Genomic DNA, 16,991 nt, shown 5'->3' with positions numbered 1-16,991 from the left:
CTAGACACAAGGTCAATAAAGAAACAAGGGCCCTGAATGATACATTGGATCAGATGGACTTGACAGATATATTTAGAACTCTGGATCCCAAAGCAACAGAACATACTTTCTTCTCGAGTGCACATGGAACATTCTCCAAGATAGATCACATACTGGGTCACAAAACACCCCTTCATAAGTATACAAGAATTGAAATCATACCATGCATACTTTCAGACCACAATGCTATGAAGCTTGAAATCAACCACAGGAAAAAGTCTGGAAAACCTCCAAAAGCATGGAGGTTAAAGAACACCCTACTAAAGAATGAATGGGTCAACTGGGCAATTAGAGAAGAAATTAAAAAAAAATATATGGAAACAAACGAAATGAAAATACAACAATCCAAATGCTTTGGGATGCAGCGAAGGCAGTCCTGAGAGGAAAATACATTGCAATCCAGGCCTATCTCAAGAAACAAGAAAAATCCCAAATACAAAATCTAACAGCACACCTAAAGGAAATAGAAGCAGAACAGCAAAGACAGCCTAAACCCAGCAGAAGAAGAGAAATGATAAAGATCAGAGCAGAAATAAACAATATAGAATCTAAAAAAACTGTAGAGCAGATCAACGAAACCAAGAGTTGGTTTTTTGAAAAAATAAACAAAATTGAGAAACCTCTAGCCAGGCTTCTCAAAAAGAAAAGGGAGATGACCCAAACAGATAAAATCATGAATGAAAATGGAATTATTACAACCAATCCCTCAGAGATACAAACAATTATCAGGGAATATTATGAAAAATTATATGCCAACAAATTGGACAACCTGGAAGAAATGGACAAATTCCTAAACACCCACACTCTTCCAAAACTCAATCAGGAGGAAATAGAAAGCTTAAACAGACCCATACCAGCTAAAAATTGAATCAGTCATCAAAAATCTCCCAACAAATAAGAGTCCAGGACCAGATGGCTTCCCAGGGGAATTCTACCAGACGTTCAAAGCAGAGATAATACCTATCCTTCTCAAGCTATTCCAAAAAATAGAAAGGGAAGGAAAACTTCCAGACTCATTCTATGAAGCCAGTATTACTTTGATTCCTAAACCAGACAGAGACCAAGTAAAAAAAGAAATCTACAGGCCAATATCCCTGATGAATATGGATGCATAAATTCTCAATAAGATAGTAGCAAATTGAATTCAACAGCATATAAAAAGAATTATTCACCATGATCAAGTGGGATTCATTCCTGGGATGCAGGGCTGGTTCAACATTCACAAATCAATCAACATGATCCATCACATTAATAAAAGAAAAGATAAGAACCATTTGATCCTGTCAATCGATGCAGAAAAGGCCTTTGACAAAATTTAGCAAGACTTCTTAATAAAAACCCTCGAGAAAGTCGGGATAGAAGGAACATACTTAAAGATCATAAAAGCCATTTATGAAAAGCCCATAGCTAACATCATCCTCAATCGGGAAAAACTGCAAGTATTAAAAAAATGTTAATACCGATATTAATTGAACTATACTAATAAGTATAGTTCAGTATAGGTCTGATGGACATTTACCATATAAATGAAAATAAGAAGAAAGTTTGGTTAGCAATACTTATACTGAACAAAAGATAACTTAAAACAAAGACTGCAGCAGGAGACAAAAAGAACACTACATGATGAAAAAAGAAACAAACAATGGGATATAATGATTATAAATATTTATGCACCCAACATGGTAGATCCTAAATACATAAAGCATCTATTAACAGACATAAAAAGAGAAATTGACAGTAATACAATAATACTAGAACATGTTAGCACTCAATATGCATCAATTGAGAGATTATCCAGTGAAAATCAAAGAGCAAACAGTGTCTTTGAATGACATGTTGGACCAGATGGACCTAACAGATATATTCAGAACATTCTATCCAAAAACAGCAAAACACACATTCTTTTCATGTGCACATTAAACATTCTCCAGAATAGATCACATTAGTACACAACACATTTCTCAATAAGCAGAAAATTATTAAAATAGTAATGTTTATTTTTTCTGACCACAGTAGTATAAAACTGGGCACAAATACAGAAATAAAAAAAATCTGGAAAGACACAAAGACACGGGGGCTGAACAATTTGTTACAAAACAATGAATGGGTCAACTAGTAAATCAAATAGGAGACAACAAAAATATATGGAAACAAATGAAAATGGAAACACAATGGTTGTGTTGAACCATTCAATCATTGATCCAAATGGACACCTGTGTGACTAGGTTGGTTAAACATCTGACTCGTGATTTTGGCTCAGGTCATGATCTCATGTTTGGTGGGATCAAGCCCCATATTGGCCTCTGTGCTGGCAGTACGGAGCCTAATTGTGATTCTTTCTCACCTTCTATCTGTGCTCCTACCCCACTCATGCTCTCCCCCACCTCTCAAAATCAATAAATGAATTAAAAAAAATAAGAAACCAAATCATTGAAGCACAACAAAGCTTTTCTAAGAAATATTAGAGCAATACAGGCCTATCTCAAGAAACAAGAAAAATATAAAATAAAAAAGCTAACCTTACATCTAAAGGAGTTAGAAAAAGATAAATAAACCCAGAAGCCATTATAAGGAAACAATACTAAAAATTAGAGCGAAAATTACAGAAATAGAGACTTTAAAAAAGCCAATAAAACAGATTAATGAAAGCATTAGTTTGTTCTTTGAAAGGATCAACAAAATTGATAAAATATTTCCCAAAATCATCAAGAAGAGAAAAAGATACAGAGACAGATACACATACACAGAGAAAACCCAAAGAAATGGAGGAGAAATAACTGCCATCACAGAAATACAAAAGTTTGCAACAGCATGGTATGAAAAATTACATGCCAAAAAATTAGACAACCAAAATAAATGCATACATTTCTAGAAACATATCATCTTTCAAAACTAAATAAGGAAGAAATAGAAAATTTTAATAGAATAACAATGAAATAAAATCAATAACCATAAAATTGCCAATAAACAAATGTCCAGGATCAGATGGCTTCCCAGATAAGTTCTACCAAACATTAAAAAAATGTTAATACTGATATTAATTAAACTATACTAATAAGTTGAGGAAGAAGAAAGGCTACCAAATTTATTATACAATCCAAGACACTACAATAAGAAAACTAACTAACCAACCAACCAACCAACCAACCACAAAGCCAGTATCTCTGAGGAATATAGATTAAAAAATCTTTAAAAAATATTACCAAACTGAATTAAACAATTTATTTTCAAAAAATTCACTATGAGTATGTGGGATTTATTTTATGCATGCATGGGTGGCTTTATAATTGCAAATAAGTGAACATGATATATTACATTAATAAGAAAAATAATTAAAAACTATATGATCATCACAACAGATGCACAAAGAACATTTAACAGAGTAATTTTTTTTCAAATTTTTACTTAAATTTTAATTAGATAACGTACAGATAATAAATAATATTGTTTTCAGAAGTAGAATATAGTGATTCATCTCTTACATAAGACTCAGTGCTCAACAAAAGTGCCCTCCTTAATACCGATTATCCATTTAACCCATCACCAACCCACCACCCTCCATCAACCTTCAGTTTGCTGTCTATCATAAAGAGTCTTTTGTGTTATATTCCCCTCTCTCTTCCCTCCTTTCCCATATGTTCATCTGTTGTGGTTGTTAAATGCCACATATGAGTGAAATCATATGGGATTTGTCTCTCTCTGACTTACTTCACTTAGCATATACACTCTAATGCCATCTACATCCCTTTTAATGGCTAAGTAATATTATATATATATATATATATATATATATATATATATACATATACACATATATATATACATATATATGTATATATATATATAGTGCATGTATATATATAATATATATTAATATATATTAATATATAATATATATTAATGGCTGAGTGAATATATATAGTGCGTGTAATATATGTAATATTACATATATGTATATATAGTGCATGTGTGTGTATAGCAATATATATTATGTTATGTTATATTATATTATATTATATTATATTATATTATATTATATTTATTATATTATATATATACACACATATATAGTGTGTGTGCGTGTGTGCGTATAGCAATTATAAATATTTATACACCCAACATGTTCCTCGGTATCCTATGACTTTTGGTGCAACTTTAAATGGGATTTATTTCTTGATATCTCTTTCTGCTGCATTACAGTTGGTGTATAGAAATGCCACCAATTTTTGTATGTTGATTTTATATACTGAGACTTTGCTGAATTCATGTATCACCTCTAGTAATTTTTTGGTGGAGTCTTTTGTTTTTCTATGCAGAGTATTATGTCACATATGAAGAGTGAATTTGACTTCTTCCTTGTCAATTTGGATGACTTTATTTCTTTTTGTTGTCTGATTGCTGAGCTAGAGATTCTAATGCTATGTTGAACAACAGTGTTGAGGGTGGACATTCTTGTCATATTCCTTATCTTAGGAGGAATGCTGTCAGTTTTTCCTCATTGAGGGTTATATTAACTGTGGGCCTTTCATATATGGCTTGTATGATGCTGAGTTATGTTCTTATATCCCTACTTTCTGGAGGGATTTTATCAAGAAAGGATGCTATATTTTATCAAATGCTTTTTCTGAATCTATTGGAAGGTTCGTATGGTTTTTATCCTTTGTTAAGTAATATGGTATATCATACTGATTTATTTGTGAATATTGAGCCAGCTCTGCAGCCCAGGAATAAATCTCACTTGATCATGGTTAATAATTCTCTTGATGTACTGTTGAATTTGATTACTAATATCTTGTTGGGGATTTTTGCATCCATGTTTAGCAGGGATACTGGCCTTTTAAACTCCTTATTAGTGGTATCTTTTTCTGGAATCAAGGTAATGTTGGTTTCATAGAATGTGCCTGGAAGCCTTACATACATTTGCCTTTTGGGGGAAAGATTGAAGATAATAAGTATTAACTTTTCTTTCAATGTCTATAGAATTCACCTGGAAAAGTCATCTGGCCCACGACTCTTATTTGTTGGGGGATTTTCAATAAATGATTCAGTTTCTTTGACGGTTATAGTCTGTTCCAATTTTCTATTCCTTTCTGAGTTTTGGTAGTGAGTGAGTGTCTAGGAATTTGTCCATTTACCAGATTGTCCAATTTGTTGTCATATAATTTTTCATAGTATTCTCTTATAATTTTATTTCTGTGGTTTTGGATGTGATCTCTCTTGTCATTTGTAATTTTATCTATTCAGGCCTTCTCTCTCTCTCTCTCTCTCTCTCTCTCTCTAGATGTTTGACTAGTGGATTATCAATTTTGTCCATTCTTTCAAAAACCAGCTCTTAGTTCCATTGATCTGTTCTACTGTTTTTTTTTAATTCTATATTGTTTATTGTTGCTCTAATCTTTATTATTCCCCAACTTATGCTGGCTTTGGTCTTTATTTTATGCTCCTTTTCTAGCCACTTTATATGTAAGTTTAGATTTTGTATTTGAGACTTTCCTTGCTTCTTGAGTTAAGCCTGAATTGCAAGATATTTTCCTCTCAGGACTGCCTTTGCTGTATCACAAATATTTGGAGTGTTGTGTTTTCATTTTGATTTTCTTCCATGTATTTTGAAGTTTTTTTTTTAATTTCCGAGATAATCCACTCATTCCTTAGTAGGATGTTCTTTAACCTCCATGTATTTGAGGGCATTCCAAACTTTTTCTTGTGGTTGATTTCAAGTTTCATAGTGTTGTGATTGGAAAATAAGCATGGTATGATTCCAATCTTTTTTTACTTGTTGAGGGATGATTTGTGGCCCAATATGTTATCTATTCTGGAGAATGTTCCACGTGCACTCAAAATGAATATGTTTTCTGCTGCTTTAGTATGAAATGTTCTAAATAGATCTGTTATGTCCATCTGGTCCAGTGTTTTATTCAGAGCCATTGTTAACTTGTTGATTTTCTAACTAAATTATCTGTCCATAGCTATAAATAAAGTTTTAAAGTCTCCTCCAATAATGGTATTATTATCAATGAATTTGTTTATGAATTATACACTTGGGTTCTTCCATGTTAGGGTCATAAATATTAAAATTGTTGGCTCTACTTGATGCATAGACCCCTTAATTATGATATAATATCTTTCTTTATCTCTTGTTACAGTCTGTTTTAAAATCTAGTTTGTGTAATATATGTATGGCTACTTTGAATTTTTTTTAACCTCCCTTAGCAAAGTAGATGTTCCTCCATCCCTTCACTTTCAATCTGCAGGTGTCCTCAGGTCTAAACTGATTCTCTTGTAGGAAGCATAGAGATGGATCTTGTTTTTTATCCATTCTGATACCCTATGTCTTATGAATGGGGCATTTCATACATTTAAATTAAGAGTGATCATTGAAATATATGAATTTTGTGGCATTGTTTTATGTAGAGATTTAGTGTTTCTGGTGATGTTCTTGTGTCCTTTGTTGTCTTTCCTGCTTTCCACTCAGATAGTCCCCTTTAGAATTTCTTGCTGGACAGGTTTATTGGTCACAAACTCCTTTGGTTTTAGTTTGTCTAGGAAAGTGTTTATCCCTCCTTCTATTCTGAATGGCAGCATCACTGGATAAAGGATTCTTGGCTGCATTTTCTTTTCTATTCATCACATTGAATATTGCTTGCCACTCCCTTTTGGCATGCCAAGTCGGTGAGCAGTTCTGCTACTAACCTTATGTGTCCAACTTTGTAATTTAAGAACTTTTGTCCCTAGCTGCTTTCAGAATTCTCTATTTTTTTTATGTTGGAAGTTTCACTATATCTCATGGTTTTGACCTGTTTTTGTTGAATTTGAAGAAAGTTCTCTGTGCCTTCTGGACTTGGATGCCTGTTTTCTTCCCCAGATTAGGGAAGTTATCAGATATAATTTTTTCAAATAAACTTCTGCCACTTTTTCTCGCTCTTCTTCTACAATTCTTATGATACAGATATTGTTTCATTTCATGGAACCACTTAGTTCTCTAATTCTCTCATGATCTAGTGTGAGGTTGTATGGCATCATGTTTTTTTTATTTGTATTTCCCTGATGATGAATGATGTTAGGTACTTTTTAATGTGTCTGTTAGCCATAGGGATGTCTTCTTTGCAAAAATGTATATTCATGTTTTCTACCCACTTATTAACTGGATTATTTGTCTTGTTTTTGATGTTGTTGTTTGATAAATTCTTTATATATTTTGAATACTAACCCTTTATCAGACATGTCACTTGCAAATATCCTCTCCAATTCTGTCAGTTGCCTTTTAGGGTTTTTTTTTTTGTTGTTGTTGTTGTTTTTTTGTTTTGTTTTGTTTTGTTTTTTCTGTTTCCTTTGCTGTGCAGGGCTTTTTATTCTGAAGCTATATTGCAAAGCTATGGTCATCAAGAACATATGGGATTGTCACAAACACACATAGATCAATGGAACAGAGTAGAGAACCCAGAAATGGAACCACAACTATATGGTCAATAATCTTTGAGAAAGCAGGAAAGAATATGCAATGGAAAAAATACAGTCACTTCAACACTTGGTGTTGGGAAAACTGTACAACTACATTCACAAGAATGAAACTGGACCACTTTATTACACCATAAGCACATATAAATTCAAAATGCATGAAAAACTTAAATGTGAGAGAGTAAACCATTAAAAATCTAGAGGAGAACACAAGCAGTAAGCTCTTTGACCTTGACCATAGCAATTTCTTACTAGATATACCACTGGAGGGAAGGGAAACAACAACAAAAAAAATGAACTATTGTCACTTCACCAAATGTAAATTTTGATTTACTTATGATAAAAACTCTAAAAAAAAAAAGAGAATTATAGGGAGCATACCTCAACACAGTAAAAGCATATATGAAAAAACTTTCAGCTAATGTTAAACTGAGTGGTGAAAAAATTAGAGCTTTTTCTCTAAGATTAACATGTTCACTCTCAACACTTTCATTTAACAAAACACCTAAAGTTCTAAGTAATCTAACAGTAATCAGAAAATAAAATAAATAAAACAAATATACATTTGTAAGAAAGATGTGAAATTTTTACTGTCTTACTTCCCAAAGACTCCACTGATAAAATGATAGATGAATTCAACACAATTACAAGACACAAAATTGATCTACATAAATCTGCTGAATATACAATAATGATGATTAGTAGAAAGAAAATTTAAAAAATTCCATTTCCCATTGCACCAAATATAATAAAATACCAAGAAATAAACTTAACAAAGAGGTGAAAGACCTAAATACTCTAAAAACTATAAAACAGTAATGATAGAAGCAGAAAATGACACAGAGAAATTGAAATATATGCATGCATATAGATAGGAAAAAACAATATTATAAAATGGCTATACTATCCAAAACAACCTATGGGTTAATGTAATCCCCATGAAAATAAAAACAGTGTTTTCACAGAACTGGGACAAATAATCCTAAAATTTCTAAGGAACCACAAAAGATCCAGGATAGCCAAGGAAATATTGAGAAAAAAAGATAAAGCTTGGAGATATCACAGTCCAAGTTTGAAATATATACTACTAACCTGTAATAATCCTAGCATCATGGTATTGAAACAAAAATAGAAAGATCTGTGATTAGAATAGTGTCCAGAAATAAACCCATGTTGATATGGAAAATTAATCTGTGAAAAAGGGAGCAAGAATATACAATGGGGAAAATGTAATCTGTTTAACAAATATTGCTGTGAAAACTGTATAGGTACATGTGAAGAAATGAAACTGGATCCTTTTCTTACACTACACAAAAATAAACTGAAAGCTAATTAAAAATATAATTGTGATCCCTAAAAACATAGAACTGCTAGAATAAAATATAGGCAGTGATTTCTTTGATATCTGTCATATTAATATTTTTTATAGTAATGTCTCTTCAGACAAAGGAAACAAAAGAAAAATAAATTATTGAGATTACATCAAAATAAAAAGCTTCTGTACTGCAAAGGAGAAAACACCAAAACAGTAAGCCTATAATGGGAAAGACATTTACAAATAAATTATCTGATAAACTGTTAGTATCCACAATATATAAAGAACTTCTAAAACCCAACATCCCAAAAAATGAATAACCCAGTCTACAAATGAGCATAAGGCACAAATAGACATTTCTCCAAAGAAGACAGCAAATGGCCAACAGATACAAGAAAAGATGTGCCTCAATATCATCAGTGAAATGCAAATCAAAACTAAATCACACCTGTCAGAATGGCTGAAGTCAACAAGAAATAACAGGTGTTGGTGAGGATGTGGAAAAAAAGGAACACTCATGTGTTGTTGGTAGGATTGCAAAGTGGTGCAGCCACTGTGGAAAATAGCATGGAGTTTCCTCAAGAAGTTAAAAGAACTACCCTATGATGGAGCAATTGTACCACTAGATATTGCCCAAAGAATACAAAAATACGAATTCAAAGGGAAACATGCACATTGATATTTATAGCAGGATTATATACAATTGCCAAATTATGGAAACAGCCCAAGTGTCCATTGACTGATGAATTGATAATGATGATGTGACTCACACACATACACACACACACACACACACACACACAGGAATAATACTCAGCCATAAGAATGAAATCTTGCCATTTTCAACAACATGGATAGAGCTAGAAAGTATTATTCTAAGTGAAATCAGTCAGAGAAAGAAAAAATACCATATGATTTCCCTCATATATGGAATCTAAGAAACAAAACTAATGAAGAAAGAGAAAAAGAGAGGGAAAGAGGCAAACCAAGAAACAGAGTCTTACTTATAGAGAACAAATAAATGGTTATGAGAGTGGAGGTTAGGGTGGGTTGGTTAAATAGGTGATGGGAATTACACTGTGCACTTGTGACGAGCATGAGGTGTTGTATGGAACTGTTGAACCACTATATTGTCCACCAGAAACTAGTATTACACTGTATATTAACTAACTGGAATTTAAATAATTTTTTGATAAGTATTCCATTGAATCTGTAGATTGCTTTGGGTAATATGGACATTCTAACAATATTATTTCTTCCATTCCATGATTGGATTTCTTTTGCCAATGTCTAATAATTACCTCCTTGGTGAAACTTAATCCTAGGTATTTTCTTCCTGTTGATGCAATTGTTAATGGGATTTTCTTATTTTCTCTGATAGTTTGTTGTTAGTGTATAGAAATGTAACAGATTTCTGTATATTGGTTTTTTTACTCTGAAACTTTACTAAATTAATGTATTATACCTAACAGGTTTTTGGTGGAGTATCACCTCTTGGGACAATTTGTTAATATGGAATGTTTATTAGTATTTATTGACTTGTATTTTTGTATACTACTGACTTATAATTATAATAAGAGAAATATTAAGTGTTTACATAGATAATTTCACAGTGTATTAAGGGAATCCATAGACATTCTACTCAGATGCAAGGAACAATTCCCTAGAGAATCCTGATGATTAGAAAAGGTGTGTAATCCCAAGGGAAGTGATATTTTATGCATTTTCTAGGGTCCAGTGGGAATTAAAAAAAGGGAGATGTTTTCCTTTGCAGACATTTGTGAGAGTTAAGGCAAGTAGAAGGTACTGCTAATTAAAGTGAAGAACAGAACTCCCACAAGACATTTGAAATGAGATTCAGAGTCACTACTTTAACACACCATGAATGTAGCCGACATCCTTTTAGGAAATTATTTATTTGTTCTCCCTCAAATCCAGCTCATATATAACTCTTATTTTGAAGTCACACATTGCCTCAGGCCCAGCCTTTGAGCCAATGGAAGTACAGATGTGTTGATGTCTGTCAATATCACATTAAATATTTGCATTTTTTATTTCTTTAGAGAGTTGCTGGTTCCTCTTTGTGAGAATAATCATCATCCACTGAAAAGAGTTTTGGAAACTAGCATATGCAATAGAAAACATTGGCTGAACTTGAATAAATTTTATCAACTTGCTAGAACAATTACCTAAGATCAGTCTTTTTTTGGAATTTTATAATTATTACAAACATTCTATGATGTGTGGAATTCCAATTATTTGAAAAAATGATTGAGTTGGGGTTTGGAGACAGAAGTGAAAAGATGTGAACTGCTACAACAATAATAATTTAAAAAAACGCATCTTATTTTCAGCCTTTCCTCTCAGTAGTTATAATTTTGCCAAAATAAAAGTCTTTTATTTTGTATCTGTTAAAACGTTTTAAGAATCAAAGACCTAAATAAACATGAAGACCATCTATTTTATATCCTTCCCATGCTATATTTTTCAGCACAGCAGCAAATGAGTCATGTGTGGACGCCTTGACAGCACAAATAAACCTTAGGCCATACTTACGGTGTTTCCATTACTTGTTCACTCTTTTGAGAATAGAAATGAAACATAAGGGGGTGCCTGCGTGGCTCAGTCAGTTAAGCATCTGACTCTTGATTTCAGTTCAGGTCATAATCTCAGGTATCATGAGTTTGAGTCCTGTGTTGGACTCTGTGCTGACAGTGCAGAACCTGCTTGGAATTCTCTTTCTCCCTCTCTTTCTGCTCCTCCTCTCTCTGTCTCTCTCTCTGTCTCTGTCTCTCTCTCTCTCTGTCTCTGTCTCTCTCTTTCTCTCTCTCTCTTGCTTTATCTCACTTTCTCACTTAAATAACTAAACTTTAAAAAGGAATAAAACATGGAATCATGACATAGAACAGACTAGGGACTTAGGATATGTCACATAATGAGGAAAATCTGTGAGTCTTTCATCAGTTTCCTTATCTGAAAGGTGGAGATAGTAATATTTTCTTCATAGAGTTGTGGTTTATTCATTCGTTAGTCATTTAGTAACACCTATGTTCTGAAAGTGATTCTAAACATAAAGATTATCAAAGTAAATAAAACAAGGTCACAACACTCAATAAACTTGTGGGCTAGAAGTGGAGACAGATGCACAAGTAGAAACTAAAATTCAAAGAGGTGATAACAATGAAATATTACAAAGGACTCCTTGCAAGTTGTTAACTTATAACTATCAATAATGATTCCTTACATTAGCACAATCATGTGTTTCTTCAGCCATCTCTGTTAAGGGCCCTTATCAACATTTCTGCAGCCTCTCCAATTTTTTTTGAGTTTATTTTTTTTAAAAGAGAGATAGAGAGAGTGGGGGAGAGGCAGAGAGTGAGGGAGAGAGAGAATTCCAAGCAGGCTGTCAATGCCGGACCCAATGTGGGGCTTTATCTCATGAACTGTGAGATCATAGCCTAAGCCAAAATCAAGAATCTGGTGTTTAACTGACTGAGGCACCCAAGTGCCCCTGGCCTCTCCAATTTTTTTCTAACTTCAGTGCTTTTTCAATTTGCACCATCCCCTCTTTGCTCTGCCAACATCACTATTTGCTGTTTTTAATGAGCCTATAGCACACTTTATTTTTGTTGGACTTTGATTTCCCACCGTATTGTGTTCAGAAAACAAATGGCCCTACTCATTGTCAGCATTCTTGAACAAAATTTATACAAAGAAAAAAATTCCTGAGCTCCATGGCATTTTATTTTATTTTTGTATTTTTATTTAAATTCAAGTTAGATAACATATAGTGTAGAATTGGTTTCAGAAGTAGAATTGAGTAATTCATCACATATATAACACCCAGTGCTCATCCCAAGTGACCTCCATAATGTCAATCACCCATTTATCCCATACCCCCACATACCCTCCATTAACTGCCAGTTTTTCTTTGTATTTAAGAGTCTGTTATGGTTTACCTTCCTCTCCGTTATAATTGCCTTTAAATATGTCCATCTGTTGTGTTTCTTCAATTGTAAATATAAGTGAAATCATATATTTATCTTTCTCTGACTTACTTTTTTCACTTAGCATAAAGCACTCTAGTTCCATCTACCTTATTGCAAATGGCAAGATTTCATTCTTTTTGATTGTTGAGTAATATTCCATTATATATATATATATATATATATATATATATATATATATATATATATATACCACATCTCCTTTATCCATACATCAATTGATAGACATTTGGGCTCTTTCCACAAAGTGGTTATTGTTGATTGTGCTACTATAAACATGTGCAATGTGCCCTTTTGCATCAGCATTTTTGTATTCTTTGGGGAAATACCTAGTAGTGCAGTTTCTGGGTCATAGGGTAGTTTTATTTTTAATTTTTGAAGAACCTCCATATCGTTTTCCAGAATGTCCGCATCAGTTTGCATTCCTACCATCAGTGCAAAAGGGTTCCCCTCTATGTGCATCCTCACCAACATCTGTTGTTTCCTGAGTTGTTCACTTTAGCCATTCTGGCAGGTATGAGGTGTTATCTCATTGTGGTTTTGATTTGTATTTTGCTGATGATAAATGATATTGAGCAACTTTTTATATGCCTGGCCATCTGGATGTCTTCTTTGGAAAAGTGTCTACTCATGACTTCTGCTCATTTCTTAACTTGGTTGTTTGTTTTTGGATTGTTGAGTTTGATATGGTCTTGATAGATTTTGGATACACCTTTATCCAATATGTCATATGCAAATATAGAGAAGTTCAGATGGCAGAGTAGTATGGAGACCCTGAGCTTATCTCCTCCCTGAAATACAGGTAGATCAGCTCAAATAATTTTGAACACATAGGGAATTGATGTGAGGATTAATGCAACAAACTGCATAATTTGAGCAAGAGATCTTGGCAGAAAGGGCAAATATTTTTATTATATTTATTTTATTTTATTATTTGAAAAAAGTTAATTTTTAATTTTTAAACCATTTTTCTTTTCTTTTCTTCCTCTTTATTTCTTTATCTTTCTATCAAGTTTCTCTTAACAACCAGACTGAAATATACCAAAGATCTCATTTCCTTTATTTGATTTTTTTTGTTTTTTTCTTAATTTCTTAATTTATTTTTTTTAGTAATTTTTTTCTTCTTCTTATATGATAAGACAGAGAAATTCCCCCCAAAAGGAAAAAAAAAAAAACAGGCAGAAGTGGAAACCAGGGATTTAGTCAACAGAGATATAAGATGTCTAAACTAGTACTTAAAACCACAATTACAAGAATACTAGTTGCAGTTGAAAAAAGCACAGAAGACACTGGAAAATCCCTTTCTGTAGAGGTAAAACAAGTAAAATCTAGTCTTGGCATAATTAAAAATACTATAACCAAGTTGCAATCTCTAAAGGTGCCATGAAAGCAAGGATGGATGAAGAAAACAGCAAATCAGTGGTATGGAAAATAAAGTTATGGAAAATAATAAAGCTGAAAAAATAAAAATAAAGGCAAAAGATCACGATATGTAATTTAGAGAACTCAGAAACTTATTAAAGAGGAACACTCCTAATATTGTAGGAGTCTAGAAGATGAAGAGAGAGAAAGGGGAGCAGAAGATTTTTTAAACAATTGTAGTTGAAAACTTCCCTAATTTGGGGAAGAACACATACATCAATATACAACAAAATCCAACTTATTAAATTAAAAAAAAATAAACTATTACCAAAGCATTTCAGAATTAAATTCACACAGTACACAGACAAGGAAAGAATCATGAAAGCAGCAAGGAAAAAAGTCTTTAACCTACAAGGGAAAACAGGTCAGGTTCACAGTTGCCCCAAAGAGTGACTTGATCACAAGTATGGTTTAAGATGATTATGATTTGAAGGGAAAAGAGACTAGAAATTCAGGAAAATGAGCATTAAAAACTTAGAATTGAGTGAAATAATAGGTTTGGAAAGAAGATGTGTGTGTTACAAATACTTAGCTTAATATGGCTGGGACAAGTAACTGATTAAATATAGAAAGCAAGGAAATCAAAAGTGGTCTCAAGAGTTAAGCCTGAATGTTTATAGTAATGGAGTGATAATGGCATAAATGGCTGAGATCACTTTTGTCATGATGAGTTGAAAGTGTTGTCAGGGTATCTGGTGAATGTATTTAAAAAGTTGTTGGAAATACAGAAATGAGCTCAGAATAGGCAGGTGGACCAAGTTGTTCCAAAAGGTTGAATCCCTTAAGATCAGGATGAATTTTATATATGCAATCATACAGAATTCTGTTGTTGGAAGGGTCTTGTGCATGGTTTATTGCTTTGATGTTGTTGTTTTTAAACTCTTAAAAATTTTGAACATGCAAAATATGTAGTTAATTTTGCAATGACTATAAAAGATTGAGAAAGTGATAAATTACACAGAGTGGAAGAAAATCTATGTAAGATACTTGGGAATATGGTTTCTTTGACAATTCAAAACTAAAATGACACAAAAAACTGTGGAGGATAGTTGTTTCAGGAAATTCCAAATAATGGGTTTTAATTTCTTGGGTGAGTACTATAATAATATAGATGTGAAACACATTTTATTTATTTTTTTTTGAAACACATTTTAAATAGTGGAGTAAAATAATTACATATAATATTTATCACATAATACGTTTAAATGTGAAAACCTCAAGATTTTTTAACTGTATTACCTGTTTATTATAAAAAGATATAATAGAGGATGCATATTAACATTTAGATGGCAGACATGTGTAGAGCAAGACATATGGGAAAGAACACAGAGGTTCCACCATGCTTTCTCCAAGCTGTGTGCAACTCTCCTGAATTATCCATATATTCTTCAACCTAGAAGATTCTCAATATGTTTTACATGCTATTTGGGTCTGTGAGGAGGTAGAAGGAATAATGGATAGAAAAAAAAAGTATAAAATCAAAAGCTCATAACAAGACATAAGATGTAACAGATGACCTATGCTTTCCTCTTACCACACAACAGCTGCCACTGATGAGGCTGGGGTATGGCAAAATTAAATGACACATCCACTACAGATTTCATCCTCTTGGGTCTCTTCCCTGAGTTCCAGTATGTCAGCTTCCTGGTCTACCTCATTCTTCTCATCTACTTCATTACCCTCAAAGGGAATTCCATACTCATCTTTCTGATCTGGGTGGACTCCCACCTCAGCACCCCTATGTACTTCTTGCTCAGTCAGCTTTCCATCATTGATTTGTTCTATATTTCCAGTTTGGTTCCTAAGATGGTTATCAACCATTCCTTAGAGAAGCACAGCATCTCTTACATTGGCTGTGGAGTACAAATGTTCTTCTGTCTAACTCTAGGTGGTGCTGAGTGTCTTCTCCTAACCTTTATGTCCTATGACTGATTTGTGGCTGTTTGTAACCCCCTTCATTACACAATTATCATAAACTCTAAGGTATGCTTGGTAATGACAGTGTCATAATGGACTGGGGCTGCTCTAAATTCACTCATTCAAACCATCTACACCATGCGTTTTTCTGTCTGTGGTCTGAAGATAAATCATTTCTTCTGTGAGATACCAGCCATCCTGAAGTTATCCTGTGAGGACACTTCACACCATGAAATGATGTTGTTTGTGGTAAGTATAATATTTATACTCATCCCCTTTAGTCTAATAGTGACCTCCTATATTCGAATTTTCCTCACTGTTCTCAGAATACACTCTCCTGAGGGGAGAAAAAAAATCCCTATCCGCATGCTCTTCTCACCTGATTATAATGAGTCTCTACCTGGGACCAGGGATAGTGGTGTACATGACACCTGGCTCCTCCCATACCCCAGCACTGGATCAGGGTATCTCCATCTTCTACACTATTCTCACCCCATGCTGAACCCCGTAATTTATAGCCTTAGAAACAAGGAGGTTATGAAAGCTGTAAAGAAGGTCTTGGGAAAGTATCTAACACCAAAATAGTTTAAGAGGTATCACTGCTGTATTTTCTATCCAAAATCAGTTCCAGTGTGGAAATAAAAGTCTATGGTATAAAAGTCTTTCTTCAGCTACACAGAATGTCTATTTAGAAACATAGATTATTTTAGAAACCAACCATTAAATCTTCAATAATCTTATTGTGTTTGAAACAAAACAATGGAATTCAGTAAAGAGATGCATTAATAAAAAATATTTGAATAAAAGGTATTTGTTAGCAAATAGATAGAAGTGTA

The 16,991-nt window shown here is 33.1% G+C and overlaps 1 pseudogene; it reads left to right on the top strand.

Moving 5' to 3' along the window:
• Positions 1-15,804: 15,804 nt before the first annotated feature.
• Positions 15,805-16,740, top strand: LOC109257126 (olfactory receptor 2T27-like; annotated as a pseudogene).
• Positions 16,741-16,991: the final 251 nt, after the last annotated feature.

Source organism: Panthera pardus, unplaced genomic scaffold (genome assembly GCF_024362965.1).
Source record: "Panthera pardus isolate Hobbes unplaced genomic scaffold, ASM2436296v1 HiC_scaffold_1, whole genome shotgun sequence".
In the NCBI taxonomy this organism is placed as follows: domain Eukaryota; kingdom Metazoa; phylum Chordata; class Mammalia; order Carnivora; family Felidae; genus Panthera; species Panthera pardus.
Note: the sequence above shows the minus strand (reverse complement) of the source record. Positions and strands in the feature narration are given on the sequence as shown.